The sequence below is a fragment of the Paralichthys olivaceus genome, chromosome 17 (genome assembly GCF_024713975.1).
Source record: "Paralichthys olivaceus isolate ysfri-2021 chromosome 17, ASM2471397v2, whole genome shotgun sequence".
In the NCBI taxonomy this organism is placed as follows: Eukaryota; Metazoa; Chordata; class Actinopteri; order Pleuronectiformes; family Paralichthyidae; genus Paralichthys; species Paralichthys olivaceus.
The window spans coordinates 6,297,467-6,315,670 of NC_091109.1; the positions used below are offsets into that span (position 1 = coordinate 6,297,467).

At 39.8% G+C, this 18,204-nt stretch overlaps 1 protein-coding gene across 5 annotated transcripts in view; it reads left to right on the forward strand.

Annotated features, from left to right (window-relative positions):
• Nucleotides 1-18,204, forward strand: part of myripb (myosin VIIA and Rab interacting protein b) — a 121,594-nt gene that overhangs the window by 28,212 nt on the left and 75,178 nt on the right. The window lies entirely within an intron of this gene.

Sequence of the window (18,204 nt, forward strand, 5' to 3'; positions counted from 1 at the left end):
TGAGATCTTTTAATTTGTGTTTTTACTGGTGCTGTTAGATTTCATTTGTTTCATCTGCCATCTGAAATTCTACTTGATTTCTCTGCTCCCTCAGCATCAGTGTTTGTCACACATCTCTGTTTTGTCTTATTCTTTCACAAATTTGCAACTAAATTATTATTGTTCTTCGATTAAATGCATTAATGCTGGTTTTGATAGCATACATACGACCAAATTTATAAAGAAAATTGTTTGGCATGTATGAGCCCTGCAACACTGCGTTCTAAAGGCTTTTTCTTTTGTTTTCCAGGTAGAGGCTTGAACTTTAACATGACAAATTAATGGGGTTAAAAAAAGATTGAAACTGTTAAAAAAAAGAGGCACTGAATTCTGAAATGTGAATATTGCTAGTTTGTATAGTCTTCAGTGAAAGTTGGCAGAATTTACTTTTGTGTTTTACACTGTTGGTCAGACAAAAAGACAATTTGAAAACATCACCTCAGAAACATTGTGGCATTTTGAACTATATTTGAACATTTTAGAAACCTACGAGGTTTATTCATGTTTAAGAGAGGGAAAATGCTTAGTCATCAATTTAAGCAGACACAAGTTGCAGCCTTACATTATTCAACAAGGAAGACGGGTTGTATGATGTCCCTACTTCAGTATTATACAGTGAAGCCAATTAATTCATACCTCCCACTGTTCACAGCACAGTCGCAACTGGTTCTGATCAGGTTACACAAAGAGAGCAAAAACCCATTTGCCTTTCATATGAAATGTAAAGCACTTCACAGTTTACAGTATATGAACAGAGACATGAAGCATGTTTACAGCAGATGGTTGCTAAGTGTTTCAGCAGCTCACTCTCTCTCCCTGTGAGATTTTTCTCTTCCATGCATGGCTGATATTTGTTTTCTTCCTTGAATGAAGTCAGCCCTGCAGAGTTGTAAATTACCATATTGAAGGGTTCATGGGATAATTTATAAGCCTCAGCTGGCACTTAAAATTCTCCATTATAATTTTTCCCCCATGCTGAATAATAAAAAACGTAGCAACACTTAACTGATATTACCTTCTTTCTTATAAATGCACAACTGTAATAAATATGTAGATAAGTGATGCACATACGCCTTGTTAATGACAACCTGCACCTTATTTTTAAACTGCACCTCATGTTTTAATGTGGGCAACTGCAGCTTGTGCATTCTGCATCTTAAAGCTTTTATCACTATGTTGTGTATAATTATTATTTCAAACTGTACAACTATTAAAATGAAACATGGTCAGTATTCCTCCGCAAGAACATGAATACATTAACAGTTCGAGGGCTTTAGATTGGGATTTTTGATGGGCTTTCTTTTAAAGATTTGGATTTTGTGCATAGATTAAATAGACATTGAAGAGACATATAGCATAAGTATGATGGATGGATGGGTTGGTGGGTAGGTAGGTTTATAGATGGGTATATATAAATATTCTTATAATAAAAAATCCTTACAGATATCACACACATAAATTATAGGTAGGTAGAAGGTATTACGCTGTTAAAAGTGCACATATAAACTGTGTACATTATAAATCCATAAAAACCTGAATTATTTGTCTGTTCTGCGAGATTGGTAGTAATACACTTTTAAATCAAATCATGAAAAGGCCTCTGCAGGGCAATAGGATTTTTTAGCCTATAACCTCAAATGTTCACATTCATAGTGTTATTTCATTCACGTCCTCACATGTTCAAATGCTCTGCACATCCTGTTTTCACTCACGCTGCCTGATCAACCCTCTCCTCAGGACTGTGTGGGTGAGAACACGCTGACCTTGACACCCATGTTAGCTTTCTCTCACTTTTTGAGGGCAGGACAGCTGATGAGACATTTCAGTGTCACAGTTGGAAAAACGCAGGTTTAAAAAATAAAATTAATGATGCCTGAATTTCATTTAGCCGCCGAGTCGCGCTGACTCACTGTCACCCCTGTCATGGCTCACTGGGAGGCTTAAATAGAGCAGCACCATCGTTAATGTTTACACCTGTTCTTTCCCTACGATGACAAGCCAACATGTCTACAGAGAAAAATGCCTCTAATGTATAAACTTAGGTGACCTCAGCTTCAGTAGCTGCACAGCACAACACCAGGAATAAGTCGAGTGTCTGCCTCTTACTATTAAAGGCATCATCTAATGTTTTTAACTTACAGGAGCTCTATGGAGAGTTTAGTGTATTTTTCCTTTTTGTCAGCGTCTTGTGCACATTGATAGTTGGAATGCAGCAAGAGCAGGGAAGAGGAAATCTGCAAGTGATGCAATGTTTCATATCAAAACAGGGAATACAAATAAATTAAATAAAAAATAACACTGACAATGTTTTTATAATATATTTAACACATTTATTAGGCTTTTTGAGGAATGGTGACGGTAAACTAAACATGTAATATGGATTACAACTAAATCTAAAACTAGACTGGCACTCAAATAATCACATACATCCACCAAGGCCCAACAGTCCTCTTATGAAACCACATTTATATTCACTAGATCTAGGTTTTTATACGGATCCTCACCAAATCAAAGAAAATGTGAAGAAAGTGAGAAAAAAAAAATCATGGATCTGCCCCCCAGGATCTGCACCACAGTTTTGTAGTAATCTGTGCTGGAGTTTTTTGCGTAATCCTGAGAAAAAACAAACAAAAGATATGATAATTATGATAATTAACAGACAGTCAGACAGTAGACCTTGTGAAATTCACCAATATATGATATTTACACTTGAGGAATCTCCCTTCCATCACCCCATGTTCTGCTAAAATGTCTTTACCCAAAACTTCAAATAGCAGCACTGTTTCATAAAAAGCATTAGCTCATTCTAATGCCTTCTCTGGATCTCTCTTGAAACATATATTTTTTACTACCCTGCATGTTTGTTTACTCATAATGGCATTAACCGTGAAGCTTTGTGCAACTTTGTTGGGATTAAAAAACAAATCTTTAGTAACTTCTGCGACTGAAGGGTGAGAGATTGTGATTCAGCAAATTAGAGAAGGTGAGCAGCTCAACCTCTGGCCTCCGCCGTCTCAGTGGCCATCCAGCTGGAGAGGCTCATTATGAAGCAGCAGGGAAGCTCAGGGGAGCGCAGGCGTGGGCCTACTTAACAAACTGCTCTCCCAGGGGACACAGACTTGGGAAATGGTTATAGATAGAAAGAACTATCTATCTATCCACACCGGTGGAGTGAGCTCTGACAAGATGGCTGGAGCTGCAGCCACTTGTGACTTGTGTAATTTGCTTTCAGCGTTAGGAAGGATCTACTCTGCAAATGCTTCTGTCAAGTCCTTGTATGGATAAGCCAATTACTATACCTGTAACGCTCACCCCCAAAACTCATTTCATTTGCCGCTGTGACGAGTATATTTTTTGTATGTGTTTCTTCAGCTTCCCAGGGAGTGTTGAATGAGGCAAAAGAGATTTTGAAAGTGCTTGGATAAGTCTCAGTTATTTGTGAAGCTGTGGGGCAGTGCACCCCCGATAGTCATTCTTTATCCATTGTAATCTTTGACACTTTCTTTGTGTTTGGTAATTCCTGCTGCCGGAATGCAGCCGTCTTTCCCACAACCGTTGTACCAGATTATTCAAAGGTGACGCACGAGCGGTTTGAATTCCTTTTAGGTTTCATATTGGGTTTAATATGTCTCATGCATTCAAAGGCTTTAGCTCTCTTCTTTTTTCTTTATTGGGTTTAATATGTCTCATGCATTCAAAGGCTTTAGCTCTCTTCTTTTTTCTTTATTCCATCAGTTGTTTCTCTCAGCTCTGGGGGATATGACAGGCAGGCAGGCAGGGAGCAGGAGTCACGCTGCGAGGCCAGGATCTTTCTGAAAGAAGGTGGCAGGGGATGTCACTCTGTGCAGGGATGGAGCTGACCTCCATTTCCTCCTGTATTTATCCTCTTGCCTCTCTGTCTGGAGATGACACGCATACACACACACACAGCTGTAGCCCTGTAGAAAGTGTGTTATTTGTTTGAGTTGGGATAAAAGTCGATCAGCTTCTGTTTGGCCCAAATGGCTCTTTATTCACGATGATTGATAAATTGGTTTAATTGGATTTCCGAGCAGAAGCAGTCAGAGGATATTGCAAGTCGTTGGAGGATGGCCCCTTTGGGGTGCACTGCAATCTCCTCTACTAGAGCAGCGTCAAATAGGAACCAATCAACTTCCACTTTCAGGTCTAAGGTCATGTCCTTTCATAGAACCTGCTCAAATTTCAATTAAGGACTTCATTTATTAAACCATCCTCCTTCATATACAGTCATATATCAACTGTGGAGTATTGAATAGTTTGTGCTTTAGCCTGTGTTTTGGTTTGATGTGTTTCTTTAATGAGGTTGGTTTTCCCAGACGAGTGAACTAATGACCCCAACTTCTCTCCGTTGATTGGAAAAATCCAGAAATCTTGAAGCTAGTCCAGCGCAGCAGCTTTACGGCCGCTTGAATAGCTGCATTGTGTTGAACAGACATGTATTATTCCTTTCTTCTCTGTGTCTAAGGTGTTTATTCAGTGCAATAATCCAGCGTTGGGTCCTATGTTAACATGTGATGTTCTTTCACATGAAACGGCCCAAAGCTGCAGGGATGTAATGTCTTGCTGCACATACGCAGAACACTCTCTGTGGCTAATCGCCTTCGCCTCCACCTTTAGAATGAATGTAGTTTTTTGTAGCGGCCAGGAAAGCAGGTCAGGGCGGAGTTATTTTCAGTTGTTGTTCTTTTAGTGCGGATTAGCTGTGTTATGTTATTGGTGTGAGTCATGTTGTGATGTGGGTTGTCTTTTGATGTGGCAGTGCTGTGTATGGACATATTGATCTCATTTGCTGTGTGTGTGTGTGTGTTTCTGACCTTTCCGTACAGCCACATTGGCAGGCATATTCCCATTATAGTTCATTCATCAGAATCCCAATCAGCCAAGTATGTGAGCACATACAAGGAATTTTTACATTACTCTCACTATCTACATAGACACAGACAACTACAGACATGCAGCTGGGGCGAGGAGTACAAATTAAATCAGAGACTGGTACAAAAGTATTGAGGTTACAGTGTTGGATGGTCCGGACAGTACAGTACAATAGCATGTGAAAATATGCAGTATATTGAAAACACGAATGACCAAAACCACAAAAGTATACACCATGAGAGTATGTAAACAAGTCAACTACTGTATGATGTATAGAGGACACGAGATATAGTAAAAAAGAACACTATTTAATATATATATATATATATATATATATATATATACACACACACATACACATATATATATATATATATATATATATATATATATATATAAATACTATTTCATGATCTGCAAGTGATGGCATTATAATTGTTTGGAACTGTTTACATATGCTAGGCTAATTCTGACTTTAGTTTTCAATCCTTTTCTATTGTTGTTGGTTTCTTTGTCAGCACATTTAGAGGATTGATATCTACAAGTGTGTGAAATCTGCTGCGGCTTGATATATATAATATAAGGGGAGTGGTGGGCCTTGGCGAGGTATACATTCTTCTGTGTGCCATTCATGTGTAGTTTGTATGAAAAAAGAGGAAAACCCTATTCTTACAGTATAGTTTTTAATTGCATCTGAGCTGCTGTGTGATTGTTGTCGCCCGACTTGTTTGCAGTAATGTTTTAATGATGTCAACCTGCTCCTATGGAAGTACCATGTCGGAAGAGAAGTAGATTTATAAAGGTCAGAATGTAGATATCCTGTAGTAGAACATGTTTATTATTTCATGTCATTAGCATGTTATTGATAAGATGTTGAATTGTCACTTAATTTTCAAATAGAACAACAAGCACCTTCTCTCTGGTTCCTTTATTGTTTTGCAGTGAGCGTTTGAAAGCTTAAAGAAACACTGAGTTTCCTTGCTGACTCCTGATTCACTTTAATTTGCTTTCATGTGTTCGGTGCTGTTGAGGTGATCTGTGCAGCCACCACCGACTCTGAGATTTCTAATTAGTTTTTAATATGGCCCTTAGTAGATGATGTTAAATCTAATTAAACTTAATTAGCAGACAGAAATATAGCCCCACTGACCATGGCAATTATACATGGGCATGATTACGCATACCATGTTTAGTGTCTCAGTCGCCCTCTCTCTGTTGGATGCAGAAGCTTTTTAATATTCAAACTGTAAACAGGGCCCCTAGATAAGATTGGGGACCTTGCCTCCTTTTTCCATTTCTTTTCTTTCTTTGGAACTTTATGGTTTTGTTCTTCAGACGTTTTCACTATTCAACTCACATCTTTTCACTCGCTGAAGTAGGGGGCGCTGCTTCCCCAGCAAACAGATTGCGTTATGTATGTACGATGTTGGTGCCAGTTTTCAGACAAACGTGATGATCCGCGTTCTCAAGACTGTCAGTTGCAAGCATTAGCAAAAGATGCAGGATTCTGGGGGGCCCTGGTGGTGTGTGTACCTGTGAGGTACCAGCCTCTCCTGAGCTGCACTTAGTGTCCTAAGCATGTGATGCATTACGGCGTCTGATGGAGGAAGATTCTGATTTCCCCCGAGTGTGACAAATCAGCAGCTGCACTGCGCCGCCGTCGTCTGGAGCTGCTGAGCCCACGGGTTCGGCTGATGAGATAGTGAAAAATAATCCGCCCCGACTACTTGTGGCACGCTCGCTTTCATAGTTCATACATCGCAACAGCATTTCCAGCTGACTGAAAAGATAGTTTCTCCTCAGTAACCTTGCCTGCGCGACTGTGTTTATCTGAGTGTGCATGTGTGTCTGTCTCTGCAAGTGTCATTTAGCCTCTACTCGCTGAGGGTCAAATGAAGGGAAGGGGAGTGGATCACTGCTTAGCGTTTCTCCAGATTAACCTGTTTGCATTTCCACCTTAATAAACTCTGGAGTTATCAACAGTAAAGCTGATGCTTTTCTATTTATCTCGGGAGTGAGAACTGAGAATGATGCCACACCATGAAATAATTTGGAGCCAGAGTCAGCACAGCATTGATCAGGAGATAGAGCCACAGTACCGAGCTCTCACCAATACATGCGTGCGACAAATCACAAGTCAGTCTCATCTGTCAGTCATGTCCTTTCATGCTGTATTCATCACATCATATAACTACTTTGACTTTTTTGTTTGGTTCTCATCCACTAACATGGAGGAGGCATGATTTATGACCTATCCTCCAACCAACCACTTTTGGAGGGCTGTCATGTTTAAAGAATAAACAATTCAGAAAAGATACCAACTCATCAAGAGGAACAAAGGATAGAGGAGAAAGAGGAAGATGACGAGAGTTGTCTGATGTATGTTTACATTTTACGTTAAAAATGTATGTGAATTTTCTGAATTGAAGTTCTATATATCTGTTTCTATTATATTTTCTACTTTTTACTTTTTTGTAAGACAGACCGGGAGCAGTTATGTTCTGTCTACACTTACCTTTATATTTGCCCATTTCTGATTACTTGTGCCAAATGTCAAGTGCAGTTTGAAGTCAGAGGACACTAGTTGGAAAAAATGTGTTACCTCACTGTTTCTGCTGCCTGAATTTCTAGCGTCCCTCCATTGGTGCTTTTCTTTCCATTCAGTTGTCATATCCTCATTAGCAGTGGCCTGGTTGAGACTGAGCTCGGCGTTGGACGAGCTGCTCTCCGTCCAGGGGGAGTGGGGGATTCTTGGAAAGACAGCAGGGAGACTTTTCTTTTTCTCTGAATAATTGCCACACTTTACTCACCCAGTCAAGCTCTTCATTACGCCCCTGCAGGCCGAGAGACACAGGACTCATTCACCTCTCAAAAAGCCACTCATTCATCCCAATGACCTTATCTCCTGCACGATATTGAAGTGATTGAACTTTGCTGGGCGTGTTAATTTGCAGGGACTCTGGTGTTTTCAGGGGTGTTTGGCAGTGAGGTTCAAGTGCTTGGACACAGTCAGTTAGCTGCAGCTTCAGAGCGGGACTGTCGTTGTGGGAGTTCTGTTTGAGGGAAAAAGTGAAGGATCCTCTGAGGGATTACAGTGTGAGGAGGAGGGAGACAGACAGTACGCTCTGTCCGAGGTGCAGTCTGCCTCATTACAGAAAATGGATCCTCCTCTTCCTTTTGTATGAGTGCTGCACTGTGGCGTTCTTCAAACCTCTCTGTATTCAGGTAATGTTCTGTCTCTGTTCCAGTTGTCTCGTTCCTCCCCTGGGGTGTCTTCACTGCCATCATCCACCCCAAGCATTTTAATGCAGCATGTGAGACTGAATGACGATGCTGAACAGAGGGGTCTTTTGTGGGGGGAAGGACAAATAAAAAAACTTTACATATAGCTTTATCAAGACCTTTCAGATTTATTTACTAACAAATAGCCTGTGGAAAGAAATTAGATTTCGTTTATTACCCTCACTTTTTCGTTTCATTTTTCTTCTTACTTCGATAAGATGAAGAATCTAAATGAAAGCAATAACTGCATCAACATGAAAAATAAGCCAAAAAATCTCAGTTGCCCCCTGGAGCGTAGTTCATAGGCCCCACACCATCTCTGTTAGCTGATCGGACATGGGCCAAAACCATAAACTATATAAACAGATGGATGACATAACAGCTCCCATAAAGTGAATCCAAAATTAAAAAGTTTAAGTTCACTTCTAATAAAGTTTCCCAAAGATGGTTTCCGATGCTTTAATGTTGAGAACAGGGTGAGACGTCATGATTGACAACTGAGATTGACTCATAATTGGTATGGTGTGTTTATTGTTAGGGCCTTGATACGGCACATCCACACAAACCTGGGCTCCAAATAACATCTTAGAGCTGAATTTTTAGTCAGTCCAGTCATATTTCCAGCAAAAATAAAACAAAATTCAAATGCTACCATTCTAATTAAATATGTTCAAGTTTTTATAAGCAATCTGGCCTTTCACAAGACTTATTTTTAAATTAGGTTGTTTAATCCATAGCAGCCACCTTGTGAATGGTAATGAGAGAGGATGAAGAATAAAGAATTTGACCTTTAAAGTGGTGCCTTTAAGTGTGCTGCAGATTTTAAAAGATTAACAGGCATTGTCTTTTCTAACAGGGCTTACTAGCATGCTTCCGTTTGTGGACCAATTAACTACAAAATGCGTAATTCCAAGTGAAAGCTTTTCAACTAAGCAGCTGAGGTAATCATCATTGATAATGGAGGGAGCAGGCGGATTCTGCAAATTGTTACCGATTGTGATCCGTCCTTTATTTTGCACATGTGCTGGTATACACTCACTAAAAACACACAAAATTAAATTACCATTGAACTTTGCCTATAGACCTGTTCTCACAGATTTTTCCTAGTTAGTGGTGGTTGTGAGTATACCAAGGCCTTATGAGGCAAAACTTAATTTCTTAAATTCTGGTTAGGTTAAGGTGAGGATTTGGCATAAATTGGTTATGAATAGAAGCCGATTACCTCACAAGGATAGCTGTGTGTGTGTCGTCCAGGTATTACTCACATTTTTGGGATGTAAATCTGTTTCCAGTGTCACATTATAGGGACTTGTCTTCCTTATGGGAGAAAAAGCAAGTCTTCTTAATGGAAATCATTAAATGTTAAGGTTAATACTTGTTTTAAGGTTAAGTTTAGGTCAGGGTTAGGTTTAGGGTTAGTTTGTAATTCAGGTTAAGGTTAGGAAATCATTCTAAGTCAATGTAATGTCCTCTGAAGTCATTTTTTGTTGTATAGGTGTTGAAATGGGAAGGATCTGATTCATGTCTCCCTCAGGATGTTTTCTGTCTTCCATCAGTCAACACCACTCAGTGAATGACAAGCTTTTCATTTCTTTTCTCATCATCTTCCTCTTTCTCCTCTATCCTTTGTTCCTCTTGTTGTGTTGGTATCTTTGCTGCATTTTCTCTCCAACTCCTCCATTGCTCACATAAGAAAAATCAATGGCACATGTTTGTATACAGTATTTGTTCTGCGTCTGCCGCCTCCTCTCCTCTGCGCAGGTCAAGGTGATGGCTTCATGGCTTTGCTGAGCGTTATGCCCTCTCCTCTTGTATTCAAACAGTACTTATAGCAAGAACCACATAAAACACATCCAATTAAAACAGAGACACTTTTTTCTCTCCTCTCTCCTCAAAAGGATTATGTAGGATACTTAAATCACCCCTTTAAATGCTTTTATGATTTAATCTTCCTTTTATGTTCAGGGTTTTGATCCTGCACACTTAATCTGATGTTGCTTTCTTCTTATGTTTTACGATATTTATTTAATTTGATTTCATGCATCTTGTTAATCCTGTTTTATTGTTACCCTTTTCTTTGCTTCTGCTTGTTATTTGCTCTGTGTTTCTCCAGTTCTACTTTTAAAAGCTATTTGTTAAGGGGTCTGAAATTATTTGCCATGTTATTTTATGACCACTAACTCCTTTTTTTTAACTACATAGTAATGGCATCCTTTTAACTGCACAAATTAGAGTAAATTGTGAAAAAAAAAAAACGATTTGGTTGGATAACCCGAGCCGGCTTTGCCTCCTTTGTGCTCTCACCCATAACAGCATGCACTCTTCAGACTTTGCTGCAAAGTGTGATGGTTGATATTTTGACAGAGCTCAGAAAACCTTAATGAGCCTCTTGGTATTTGTTGACTCTTCAAATGTGTGTGTGTGCATGTGTGTAAATGTACAGTATAAGTTCAGTTTTCTCGGAGCCTGGCAGAAACGGTCCCAGTGAAAACCAAACAACTCTCCCCACACTTCTCATGACCTTTCAACCACAATCAGAATAAATACAGAGGAGGACGCACCAGATCATTGCTACCTCCAGTTTATCCAAATTAAAGAGGTCTAAAGTAAAGTGTTATTGTTAGAAACTTCACTAACCACTGTCCTGCCCTCTAATCAAAGAAAGAAATCCTTAAAACCTAAAGAAACTTAAAAAAAATACATTGAAATCTAATTGTAAAGATTTATTTGTTATATGATCCATCACATCAGAATCGTTCAATCATGTTCAGTCAACCAGGGATTGATTGACATGCAGTAAACAACACCCGGGTTGACTTGAGTTGGCCAGGCATCCGTGAAGACTGTACCCATGACTTGTAATCAAAACAACCCAGTAATGACAGCATGAAGTCGTCCAAAGCTTCTACATCACCACCATCAAGCATGGCTGCGGTCTGAGGTGAGAGGAGCAGGCGCCGACCTTTATATGATGCATATTATGATGGGTTACATCAGTGAATATCGTCTTTTTAATGAAGATGTATTTAAAGTTCGCATTAGATGGATTTATTCAGAGATTAGGTTTTCACCTTAACCTAGAGGAGGATTTAAGTCTCACTCTGATTGGAGGTGATGATTCTAATATCTGCAAATAAATGTATGCTTTAAACTCTCATTGCTTTTCCCTTCTTTCTATCTGAATACCTGCAGCTTTTCTGTCCATGCTCTGTCACATGAATCTAATCAATCAAGCTTCACCCGATCTCTATTGTTTCGGGGACGCCACTCTACCACCGGTGGTCGTTTTTCAAGCAGTGTGCGTTTCCCAGGGGAACCATTGCTGCTCGAGCGACTGGTTTCTGGAAATTATGAGTCACAGCTGGGGCCTGTGGTTGGCTCGCCCTCCTCTCTTTAATGACTGCAGGAGTCGTGTGTTCTGATAAAACCGTTGCTTTGGCAAGCTAAACACAGATCCTCCTTTTTCAAGTGTTTGCTGATGGAGGGGTTTTGAACCTTTTAAACTTTAACCCAGAGAAGTTGACGTGAAGTTTGCAAATAAAACCCTTCTCTGATCAATCTGTCAAGCACGGATAAAAGGGGACTTAATAATTGAACAAATTTGACACTGTGACTTTATTGTACAAGTCATGTGTAGTAATACAGAGAAGGTTTCAATTGTTTTACTCGTCGCAACCACTGCTGGCACAGTTAAAGTCACAGTTTAAACAAACAATGTGTCATTTCCTTCCACTAGGTGTCTCTCAATCAAGAAAAAAGACAGTTTGGTGACATATAAAGTTTGCAGTTTCCACAGGGCAGGATTCTTTTTGTGTAGTGGGCGGCATGGTGGAACTGTGGTTAGCATTGTTGCCTCACAGCAATTCATTTTTGATTCAGAACCAAGTTCGGCCTCTGTGTGGAATTTGCTTGTGGGTTTTCTTTCACTCTAAATTGAACTTAGTTGTTGATGTGGGTGTGAATGGTTGTTTGACTCAATATGTCAGTCCTGCGATACATGGGTGACCTGTCCAGGGTGTTTGTGGACAGAGCTCTACATGTGGTGGTATGGAGACGTCATTAAGCTTTGTGGAAGGTGTATGTTCCTGCATTTTTTGGGCTTGTAACAACAACAGCAATTAAACAGAAAGTGACAGGATTTGATGACCTTTAAAATGATCCAATCTTTAGTTAATCTGCATCTTCCAAATTAATATACTAGATGATGTTGCCCACTAGTGCTTTTTGAAGACTAAATGCAAATCTAACAGCTCTTATCCATTACTCAGTAGCTATAATAGCGGCTTCTTTACTGTACAGTGCTTGCACCATGTTATTGAGATAATTTTAGATGCTATTCCCTGCTTTTACATTTCACAAGAGGAGGATTTAACAGCGTTTGATGTCATTTATACTGCTAAATCTAGTCCGACATTTTCCACTCGACTAAATCCTGTAAAGGTTTGGGCTTATTCTCTTGTTTGACTGCAAATCTAATGTAATGTCTACGCTTGTAGCAGTCAACTGCAAAATATAGACTTTCTCCTCGCTTTCTTGCTCTCCTGTATGAAACTGTCAGCAGGAGATAAGCTGCAGCTGAAATAGGAAGTCCGTCTGTGATGTGTGGTTTGTTGAGGAGGATGTGGCGCCTGCAAGGACGGGGCAGAGGGAGGGACAGACGGTTGGGATGGTTAGAATGAGAAAGAGAGACAGCGGGATAGAGGATGGACGACAAACTGTTGGAGGATGTTTTTCACTCCGCCCTTGATGAGACACTGGAGATGCTAATGCTGGGAGCACTGTCCCATTAGCTGAGGCTGCTGCAGCAGCTGCTGTGTGTTGGCATAAGAGAAAAGAGTTATTTTATGCGTTATGTGTATTTTGTTTTCACAGACATGTATTTGTAAGAATCTTTTAAGGCCCCAGGGAGATGTACAGTAGATATGAGTTTAACTTTAGTTCTTTATCCAAATTACATATATATGATAGATATATATGACATTAAGGACTTAATAAGTCCTTAATTTCTAATAAATATATGATATTAGGGGCTTGATAATATCCTTGTTGGCAACAGCCCCAAAAAATCCAGAGCATGCAATCAATCATATAAAGACGAAAAGTGCATTTCTCTGTAACTCTGATTATATGCACACAATGAAAGTCTCTTTGAAAGCATATTCATTTTCCATTAGATAAAGCTGCTTTTATTATACGTCTTGACATCTTGTGATTGGAGGATTGATTACAGGTCAGCAGAAGCAACTCTTGTGGCCTGGATGGCTGAAACCCAGATAAATCTATATGCAACCTTCCTCTGCTGTCGTAATCTTTCTCCTTTTCTCAAACAGCTCCATTTTTTTGGGGCACCAGCCACATATATGTAGCCGTGTGGTGAAATACTGCAATAACAAGCAGTGGTGCATTGCTCAAATAAAGTCTCATAACCCAGGCGACTCCTGTGCGAGGAACAACAGCAGTCGGGAAGCCCCATGCTGTGATGGAGCGCCACAGTCGCCTCCGATTACTTGCTGTGTCAGTTAAAGTTGATTAAAAAAAAAAAAAAACCAGGACAAACTTCAGCTGTGGCTAAGCGTCTTTTGTGATGACTCAGCAGAAAGGACACAATTGCACGCTTTTGGTTTTGTCACCTGATCGCTGTATTATTTCTTCATCTCCCTCCTTGTATTAAAGCAACTCTCACTCTCTTTCGACTTTTTCCATTTTTTTCCTTGATGATGGGGCTTTTGGCAGAGCTGCTAATGCCTTCGCCTGACATATATTTCATTTTTACAGGCTGAGAGTACGCTGTGTTGAAGCCAGTCCAATATCTCTCGCACTCACCTATGTAGTCCATCACTCCGCTTGTAATGTTCAGTCATCGTAAACACTTAGGTTTGTGCAGTACATCACAGGGTAGTGGATTAAGTCTGGGGTGGACTGCTCATCTCCTGGAGCACATTAGTTCAGTGCTGGAACATCGTATGCTCTTCATCTGTAATTACAGCTGTGGTCAGGTGAAGTAAAGCAAAGAGGACATGTGGAGACATATGAACCACATATACAGGCTCCAAGTGAGTGAATTGTCAAGGTGGTAATCTTGTAAAACTTAAGTTAAATTGCAGGTTTAGGGTGTTGTCACGTATCTTGTTTGGTCAGAACTTTTCAGTTTAGTCCAAACCCAAATAACAGGTGTGAAAGGTGTCTCTGACCGTGGTCCAGACCAAAGGACCAAAATCTGGCCAAGTCCGACCAAAAAGAGGTTGTCTCAGTCCGGATCAAACAAACCATGGATTGAATTGTCTGCAGTGTGGAAACATGTTTTTGGATAGTTCAGAAGGAAGTTGAGACAGTAGACTAGAATGAACAGAAGCAACTTGCAGGATTGCTTGTAGTCTTTTCCTCCAACAGAGTTTGAATGAACACATTTTGCTAGTGGTATACTACTATATTATTATAATACCATGATGAAATTACAGTTGCAAATCAACAAACTGAACCGGTCAATTTCAAGTATAGGTCGATGCACATAACATAGGGGGGGTGTATGTCATACAAAAGTCTTAAGTCAGCTCCTTAAATTACAATGAGAAACTAAGAACTAACTAAATCAAACGTAAAGTCAAGATAAGGTTTGTTTCGACTCACAAAGTTGAGTTATGTAGCTTTGATTAAATAATTAATTAATGATCATTTAACTAATGATCTGTTATTCTTTAAGTTTGATAATCTGAGTTAAAACAACTAACCATGTTACATTATCAATTAAAAGAGACGTACAACTCCACACAATTCAGATTTTCAAATTAAGATAACAAACTATATTTATAACAATTACTGTACTTTGTTATGTTAAATCATGTTTTTTAAGCCAGCAATTGAACTTTAGCTATCAAATTAAGCAGCACATTGAATACACTTACAACTCAAATCTTTTCAAAAATGTTTATTGAACAATTGCCTCAATTCACAGCCAATAGCTAAAATCTAATGTAAAGGAAAACACTTAAACAGATGTGTATCGAAGTGAGATCGTAATCTTTAATTGCCACTAAATATATCGCAAGCCTGATTTTATTATTATCATTATGAATATCATTGCTGTGAGACTGTGGTGCGCAGGAGTCAGATTGACCCTGTCGATTCGCTCGGTTTTATTGGAGGGCGATCGTGTTTTATGACTGTGTCGCCCGTATTGAGGGCTTTGCACAGCTGCACTCCTCAGTTGCCAGGTTGTGTGAAGCTAACACAAATATGTTAATGGGGCTCTGTCGCTGCTCTTCGAAGGGGTTGCCAGGACTGACCGCAAGCAGGATTGTGAAAACAAAACGGCAAAGAAAATGTTCTTGTGAGTGGGTTTGTGATGTTAAAACAACACGTACAACACATATGGTTCAGTGTGTAAATATTTGGCCAAGTTTGTCTCGGACCCCAGCACGTTGGATATTAAAGAAAAAAGTGCTGAGTTCCAGCTTTATTTTTGGCTGTTTTCATCCGATGAACTGTAAAGAAATAATAACCCCTATGGGTATAAAGCCCTGTACTGTTAAACCAATATAAATGTGTACACCTCCAAACACCCTCAAAGCTGAAAGTCAGCATTTTAAATCCACTGTTTCTTTTGACATTGTAATGGAGTAGAACCAAAACATACCACTTTCCTGATAGTTACAGACTGTACTGTGGGCAGCGTGGTGCTGCACCAAAAATATCCAACAATCCATTCTTTCCCTCATCTTTAAAGTGTCATTAAGAGACAACGAGGGGGAAATAAAAATTCCTTTAATGGGTTTGAAATGCTCTCTTCAAACTCTCATCTGTGTGCTGTCTTGGAAAATTACCTTCTTCGTTGGGCCCATAGGGAGCACTGTTGTCCATGTTGTCAGGACACGGCTCCAGCGACTGTCTACACACATGGCTGCACTTTGTCTGTCGCTCTGGCTGACCACAGGCCTCAGACCAGACCGTTTGACATACAACACTTCCGCCAGTCTATTCTGAAACCACAGTCTAAAATCAGATATAGTTTTTTTTATATAAAAAACTGTATTCAGCCCTTAATGCATTTCAGTGGTGTCTTGTTCTGAAGCTGTTGGGATTTAGTGACATTTTTTTGTCTTCAAATGTTAGTATTAGAAAATGATGTTTATTTTTAGTGCAATGAAAAAAAAGCAATCTAGTTTTCGCTGATGAGGAAATTTTTAGTTCCTCACCGACTTGAGATGAAAAGACCAATTTCTATGTTGTTATTTCAGGCCTTTCTCATTTCTCTATCATAGAGCTGTTTTGAATCATTTTAAAAATTGTAACTCTGGACAGTTTTCATGTGTAATGGGCTCTTCGCTGCCCTCCTTTGGAGTCAGGTGACACTGCATATTTTACTGTCCTCCACTGCTCTGTTTTTCTCCACTTTGTCTAATTAGCTTGATGTTTATTCACGTCTCTGGTTATTTTACCTACTATGATACTGAAACATTATTTTTTTAATCAATGATGTGTGAAAGATGACCCTCCGTCTGTATGTGGTCATTAGGCTTCATTGGGGCCTTTTCAGAAGTATTCTTTTGGCAATTTCATGTGAGATGTCGACCTGAAAAATTAAATGAGGCTCTTTGTAATGCTCGGTCACACTCCTGTTTCTACGGACGTTTGTGTACAGTTACAGTTAAGTCACACAGAAGCTTCTGGTGGATATTGTCCACGTGAAAGCTAATAATGGCTCCCTACTTTAATTTCCTTGGGCTTCCTGAGGATAGACAGATGCGCACACTTACAAACACATACGCATTGATTCAAGGATACATTTCTAAATTGAAATAAGCTGAGGGTTTCCTGTGGTTTCCAGTCATTGATCATCTTACTTTGAGCCTGAACTCGTGTGTTTTTCTCGCTGCAGACGGATTTTTAAATCTGTGGAGAATTTCTTTTGTGTTGGAAAGATTGAATTGCAAATGCTCTCAGACTACTAACGCTAACACGTTAAAGCATTTCCATCCCTTTTCCATGCAAAGACTAACTCCAGCAGACACCCAGTCAAACCTGACCACGTTTCCACTTTCAGAGAGCTACATCACAGCACAGACAGGCTGTTTGTTTTGCTCGAACGCAAATAGGCCTTGAATCGTATCTCTTGAGCTGTACGGGATGATCGTAATAATTAGCAGACCGAAAGAAGACACTCACATAACATAGCTCCAGACGACGGTGTGGCTGGAAATAGACAGTTATTGCCTGGGCACTGGAGCAGGCAGAAGGAGTCGACGGAAGAAGGGAGGATGTGGGTGAGGAGGAGGAATGGTGGTGGAGAAGGGGAGCAATAATTAGCTGGGCTTGTCATCCCAGTGATTAAATAGTGATTTAGAAGCGTGCTCAGTGGGTGCATGGAGTTAAATCGGCTGTGCTGCTGTTAGCGGCGACGTGACATGCAAGGCCCGGGTCACTGCACTGCAATGCAGCAGGACTCGCTCTCTCTACGCCGCTCTCACCGGTGTTTGCTCATGCCGCCAGAAGTTACGCAAACACACTGGATGAGTTCGCTCGTAAACGCTAATCCCACCGATGCTGCTAGTTTTTGCTTTGCTATCATGAAGAGTGACTCTTTTCGGTAACTATTTATACCTACAGGCGTAACACTTCAGTGAGTAATGTGCCTTGTTGTTTTTCTGTGTTCAATAAACAATATCAATCTTCTCTACAGAATCCCAACCATGTCTGATATTAAAAAATCTTCATAATATTAACATGAATAACAGCTGACATTTAATTTTAACTCCGGCATTCTTTGAAACCTTTATTCCCACTGAGCACTGCTGCATTGATGCACATTACGAGAGCAATAAATCAACTTTACACTATTTTCTCTTACAGGAATATTTAATTTCCTCCTAATTGTGTAAATGTTCAGTGCATTTATTTAATGCATCGCTCTCCCCGTGTAGACAAACTACAGTATTAGGGTTTAATGTTGAAGTGAACAATGTACTGTCATCTCAGTGAATTTAAGCACCATTA